This window comes from Rhagoletis zephyria, unplaced genomic scaffold (assembly GCF_001687245.7).
Source record: "Rhagoletis zephyria isolate East Lansing unplaced genomic scaffold, Rhagoletis_zephyria_1.1 Rzeph_scaffold_02497, whole genome shotgun sequence".
Taxonomy (NCBI): Eukaryota; Metazoa; Arthropoda; class Insecta; order Diptera; family Tephritidae; genus Rhagoletis; species Rhagoletis zephyria.
The window spans coordinates 34,694-41,468 of NW_016159581.1; the positions used below are offsets into that span (position 1 = coordinate 34,694).

General features: G+C 39.9%; 1 protein-coding gene across 1 annotated transcript in view; it reads right to left on the reverse strand.

Annotated features, from left to right (window-relative positions):
• Positions 1–3,695, reverse strand: part of LOC108367014 (ecdysone-induced protein 74EF-like) — a gene marked incomplete at its 3' end in the record, with an annotated part of 30,185 nt that extends 26,490 nt beyond the window's left edge. Inside the window, exon 1 of the mRNA XM_017621530.1 lies at positions 3,676–3,695. The remainder of the gene's footprint in view (positions 1–3,675) is intronic.
• Between the last annotated feature and the right edge of the window lie 3,080 nt (positions 3,696–6,775).

Here is a 6,775-nt window from a genome sequence, read left to right on the forward strand (position 1 = left end):
TTTTTTTCATCGCAGTTACGATTAGCTGTATAATCAGGTTAAACTTAACCATGATTAATTGTAATCGGATTGCATTTAATCAAATTAATTAATAGATTAAAAAATCAATCGATTAGTGCCAACACACTCCTTGGTACCCACATAAGTTTGACTGGGAAATAATCAGGAGAACCGGGAAGAAAGATCAGGCGATGCTTGGCTATCAGAGCATATGTCTATCGCCTTGCTTGCGTCGCGCGATTGAGCAGGAAATTTCTTCCGGAGGGGATGTGAGCGAAGATGGAGCCTCTTGGTGCTGAAAGGATGAAGTCTAAGAATACCAGATTGTCCAAAGCATTAGTAATTTAAGCATTCCTGGCTTTATGTTTGACCACAGTCGTAGTGCAGCAGCCCTACCTATGATATCGATGAGCGCTATGTTGAGCATTACGTTAAGTGACATAGTGGGTGTGGTCCTATAGGCTGCACTTATTCCAACGATGGCGACCCGCTGTACCCACTCCAGCTTTCGGAACACGACAATTTTATCTGGTAAATAGATTTAAGTAGACGAGCCAGGCGATAGGGACCATCTCCTCCCCTTCACTATGTCTTCCCTGTTATGCTTACTCGAGAGCTTCCCATTGAGAATCAAGCCCAGATATCTGAACCTATCTCAAAGCGCCACGTGGGGCCTGCATTTGTGGGTTGGGCAGCTTGGGGTATCTTATACTTCCTAGTGAAACGAAATTTTGTTTTGTCTTACTAAGATTTACAGCAAGTCCATTGTTCGCAGACCACTTAGTCATCGAGTCAAAAACCCCTGGATCAGATCACAAAGAACATCAAGCAGTTTACTCTCACTAAACTTGTGGCGTCAACAGCTTAGGCAATCACATGACAGCTTTTACGCTCCCTTAGTGGGTTGTTTACAACCGCAGACCCAAATAAGAATGAGAGATAGCTATAATGTTTAACGTATGTTTTTTTTGTATACCATCTTAGGGAGACGACTTATCGAAGTCTTGCAAATAGGCATAGTTTAATCGAAGACATCTTCACTGACCGCCCCCCTTTTTCTTTTTAGCAAATTTTATTATATTCAAGGGTAGAAAATTTTGGGCAGGGGACAATTCTATGTAGACAAAATGAAGCTTAAGAAGTCAGCTTCTTGCTTAGCACATATATTTGCATCAATTCTTGCTACTACAACAATAATAAATATCTACATCCATATATTCCTCTCTACAGCTTTTGACATTTGTCATTTTATGCCACTGACAACATACGTAAGTGTGTATATGTTTTTGTCTCCACACTTCCCACAAATGATTCGAATCATTCTCGAACATTACTCATTCCACCCTACAAGGAGTGAAGAACTCATAGTAAGAGTAAAAATAGAAAATTGCCGGCAACAAAGCATCAGTTAAACATATTTACAACTAAATATTTAGTCTGCAGCAAATTCAAATTTCATCACTTCTTCACTTGCTCACTTGAGTGCTTTAGGCTTTCAGTCAGCTTGTCAAAACTGAAACTTTGAGACTTTCCAACTAACTCAGCGTCACACGGTACGTCTGCTTGCCGGTTTGTTTCTTCACCAGCATTCCGACTGGCGTTTTCTTTCTCGGGTGGCCAAATTTCTAAATGCGTTGGCATTTCCATGCTAATTTTTGGACACACACGCTCAAATTCACACACAATAATGCAACTGCATAAACTAATTTAGGTATATTTGAAAGTGTCACTATCTCTCTTACGCTCATGTGCTCATAAGCAGCCGACAGCAGTCACCTGACAATGCAATTGTGCTTTTCGTGTGTGCTTTGCACATGCAAAAAAATCTCAACGCCACTGATTATTCTACATATGTACATACTTGGCAGAACAACATGCAACTTTCTCTGCTGGCCCCGCTTTAACAAATACAACAACAGCTTGACTGCAACTATTGTGTGCCACTAAGCTAACAAACATCTGCACTCAGATTTGAGCAAAGCAGAGGGAACAACGTTGAGGCGCCTAGAAGTTTGCTACAGCTAAGGTACATACTGATTAATGCAAACGCCTAAATGCAGGCAATACATTTTCGCAAGTGCATTATGCTGGCATTTTAGTAGTAACTGCAGCGCTGCACTGCACAGCTGAGCGCTGGTCATTTAAGACAGAAAGAAGGATTAGGGGCGTAGAAATGGGTTGACTGTAAGAAAGGGTAAAACAACAGCTGCTTAGTGAAGCAGCACAGACTGAATGCTTAAGTTGCAGCTGCGGCGCAATTGTGCTGCTTTGGTCAGCTTTTTGCGTTCCTCTTTCCCACTGTCCTAACTTTTTGTTGACTTTTAATAAATGCAAGCAAATCTGGGAAAGACGTGTGTTGCACTTGCTGCTGCCTCGCGGCTATTCGATTGTTGAGTGCTAGCTGTTTGTTGCTGTTTTTAATTTTGATGTTTCTGCTGATTGCTGTGCTACTACTTCGTACTATTTAAGCCACTTTTGCATAAATATAAGCCAGTGAGACTTAAACTTGTATACAGTGGATCGTTTCAGGTCATTGGTGATGCAATTAGCAGGGGAAAAGGGCGAAGTTGTGTTCGCTCTTTCCTAAAAGAGAGAACATAAGAGAGCATTTGTAGATCGGCTACTAAACTATTGATGCAGATGACACACAGTTTTGGGCCGAGGAGCTAAAAAACTTAATATGCGCGAGAATAATTTCTGGAAGAGTGCAATAGGCTATTTTTTAGTCACCTCTTCAGATAGCCCAGCGGTTTTCAGCGTCCTCGCCGATTGTATAATAATTGTGGGCCTGGGAGCGATTCGAAGACTCAGTTAATATTCTTCTAAACAGAGCTGAAATGAGGTTGCTCCTTGGGTGCATAAGCTGTTATAGCCATCTACATTCTCATATAAATCAGGAAATCCGGCTTTGTCGGACGGGCTTTGACGATGGAACTGAGACTGTCCGACGTTGGTTAGACAAAGACTTATGATCAGTCGATCCCTTCAGTAGAAGAAAATCGCCAACTAAAACACTTTTAGCATTCATTAGGCAAGCTGACAGCATTCTTGCATGTATGTATTGGCCTTCTGGCTTAGGCGCTTCATCATCGGAATACAAAAGATCGTTCACCTCACAGAGTACCAGCTTCCGATGCACTCAAATTTTTAACTTACTAGTTAACTACCACTCTAATCACTTAAAACATGCAGATTTCTATTTTCCTAATTTTTTTTTTGTAAGTGCTTGCGCATAGAACTTCAATCTTTCTAAAATTTTTGTTATTGATTCCAGTACAGGTAACTACTGTGCACTTAGAAGCACCAGTAACGCCCACCTAGGTATGTGCGCCTGTTTGTATGCTACACTCACTCATCGAAGGACGGAAAGCACACACACGCACAAGATCTGCGCTTAGTGTCGCCCTTGCCAGCAGACATGTCAGCNTTGTTATTGATTCCAGTACAGGTAACTACTGTGCACTTAGAAGCACCAGTTACGCCCACCTAGGTATGTGCGCCTGTTTGTATGCTACACTCACTCATCGAAAGACAGAAAGCACACACACGCACAAGGTCTGCGCTTAGTGTCGCCCTTGCCAGCAGACATGTCAGTAGAAAGAGCAGCTGCTGCAGAGACTTCGAAGCAGGCGTTCGAGCTGTGCTGCTACTGCGATAGCCGCTTTTAAGCTTTACATGTTTTCTTGTTTCCGTATGTTATTATGTCAGTTGTTGTTGTTGTTGTTGTTGTTGTTGTTGTTGTTGCTGTTGTTGTTGTTGGCTTTGGTTGCGTCTGCTTGTCGTCGCCATCGTCGGCATCCTCAAATGAATCTCATTTGCATTTAAATTAGGAATGAAGCGTCAGAGTATGTGTTGGCTCTTGTTGTTGTTGTTGTTTTTGCTGCCGCCTGCAAAGGAAGTGCCCGGCAAGCGTTGGACTGGGATAAATGGGGAACATTTTAATGAAGAAAATGTAGAATTTTGCATAGTTGTATTATTGAGTGGCTGCATCTACACACATATGTTCATATGCATGTGTTGGCAAGAGTATATATATGTATGTGTACCTGATTTTGTGGCATTTTAATGGCCCAGCCTTACAGCATACCTTCCAGCAGCACAATTTGCTTGCCTATGTTGGTATTTGTGTGCGTTTATACGTATGCATACACACGCTTCCTCATATACGAACTCTAACGGCAGTGGCAGTGTTGCATTAATATGCTCAACCATTGTTGTTATTGTACAGACGACTTATTCTCAGCTATATATGTTGCTATTGCTGTTGCTGCTATTATTGCAATAAGTGTGGTCTTGCTTCTGGACAAGTTTGCTGTGGCATTTTGCATATTTACGAGCGCTGTCGACGCCAGTTGCGACAGTGCAGCACGAACACAAGCAAGCACATAACAGATTTCCCCATATTTTGTGCGCTTGTATGTATGTACATTAGACTGCATCACCAAAAAGAGTTGGGGGTTTTCCGCCAGGATTACAAAATTTTTTATATTTTAAGACTTCCGCCAAAATATTTCGGAAAAATATTGAGATTTACGTGAGCTGTACCGATTGGAAAATACCTCCAAAAAGGGAGTTTTTTCTATGAATAAAAACAGTTTCTTAAAGAGTTTTTTGGAAAAAAAAAGATTTGTTTACGAAAAATTTTAATAACTGCAAATTTTTTAAGCTTAAACTGTTTTGTCTTCGAATGTGATTTTTTGCAAAAAATACTATAAAAACTGTTTTTACTCACAAAAAAAAACTAAAATTTTAGACGTATTTTTAAATCGGTCCAGCTCAAGCAAATCCTAAAATTTNTAAGCTTAAACTGTTTTGTCTTCGAATGTGATTTTTTGCAAAAAATACTAAAAAAACTGTTTTTACTCACAAAAAAAAACTAAAATTTTAGACGTATTTTTAAATCGGTCCAGCTCACGCAAATCCTAAAATTTTTCCGAAATATTTCGGTGAAAGTCGTAAAATATATAGAGATTTTTTTTTTGTGTGGGGAGTGACGCAGTCTAATGTACATATGTATATGCGTTGCAGATGTCCTTGCAGCACAAATCCTCATATGAGCTAGAACACTGCACTGATCATGTTCAAGTTGCTGATAATCACAGAGTTTGGTTGCAGCAACCTGTGGTGTATATGTGTGTGTGAGTGCGTGCCATATTTGCAAGTGGTAGAGTGGTAGTAGAGTAGCCCAACTGGCAGCCGAATAAGTAGTCCACAATTTCATTCATCTCCAGTCTTTGCGCATTAGTTTGCCTTCGCCGATGGCCGAGTCACAAGGATTTGTTCGTGTGTGTGCGTGGCTTTGTGGCGAAGGTGGTGATTGCAATCACAACACATTCCATCTGTTCGTTCGACTGCAGTAGTTGCAGATGATAATTCTATATTCAGCATAATTAGATTGGTTATTTGCTTAGGATTTGCTTGGCTCTGAACCCGGTTTCTGCATAAGTATGTGAAGATTTCCACACAAATTTTTTGCAGGTTTATGAATGCAGCTTTGGCGTAGTTTTTGAATGCAGTCAAATAGTTTTTCTTTTTTCGTTTTTCTAAGACATTAAACTGGTATAACATACTCCCATGGAGGGCATAAATAGATTAAAAAATTTGGTTTAAAATGCTTTATTACTTGTGAAATAATTTGAACCCATTAATGGACTGCAGAGCGACACACGGAAGACTTTATTTTACTTTTGGCATACGTTAACGATAAGCATAATAAGTGTCTCAGCATTCATAGCTGTAAGGATATTCAGGGATCCGAATAAATTAATTCATCTTGAAAGGCAAGAAATGGGGGGCTCGTCTCATTGCTTCCAATGGTGGTAGGGATCCCCCAAGCTCTGAAAGCTATCGAAATTACTTCTGAGGAACATATTTAGCCCGAGAGCGATAACAGAAAATATCAGCTCTTCAAATAATATGAGATACAAATCAAAAAACAAAAAGCATGTTTATTTAAATAGACTAAAAAGTAAAGCCTACGATTTCCCCGAGTTTGCTTGAGAAACAACATCTCGCGAAGACCGCTTTCTCATAAGACCCGCGTGTATCGAAAACCTTTTTATACTCGCGGGTTTCTTGATGTTTAATTTGAGGGCTCGTGTTTAACTTAAGAGGAGATCACACGATTTGTACATTTGTACAGAATTGTACATTTTTCTTCGTTCTTGATACAAGTTTCTAGACAATACCACTCTGTGACTGCCGAAATGTAGAAATCTGTAAAAATGTAAAAATCGTGTGATCCCTGCTTTAGGGTATTTAAACCATCAAATGTTAAATTTTTTTCAAGCGTAATACTGGTCTCTCCCTAGAATTTATACGATGTACATGCTCTGTCAGGGAGGTCTGTATTGCCCACCCCTTAGGAAGCCGCTTGCAAATACGAGACTCCACTGTTCTCCTACCAACTTTACGAACCCTTCTACTTAAACCATCGCCTGCGAAACCTAAAAGTTGCCGTATTCATACTCCGGCGATGACGGTTAAACCCTTGAAAAGTTCTAAAGCCATTAACATTCGTCTTCTTACACAGAGCGAGTTGTATTCGCATAACAGCTTCTGGCTCTTTTGACGTAGAATACATCTTACCTTAAGGTATGGGGGCTATGTTCAAATGTTGTAGTTGTAATGTGGATCTGTTTCTATTTTTAGTAATCTATGTATGTCTATACATACATATGTACATACATATTATATATGTACATACATATATGAACACATGTATGCATAATACGCGAAGACTTTTCGAAGTGAAACAACATTTAGAAAAAGTCCA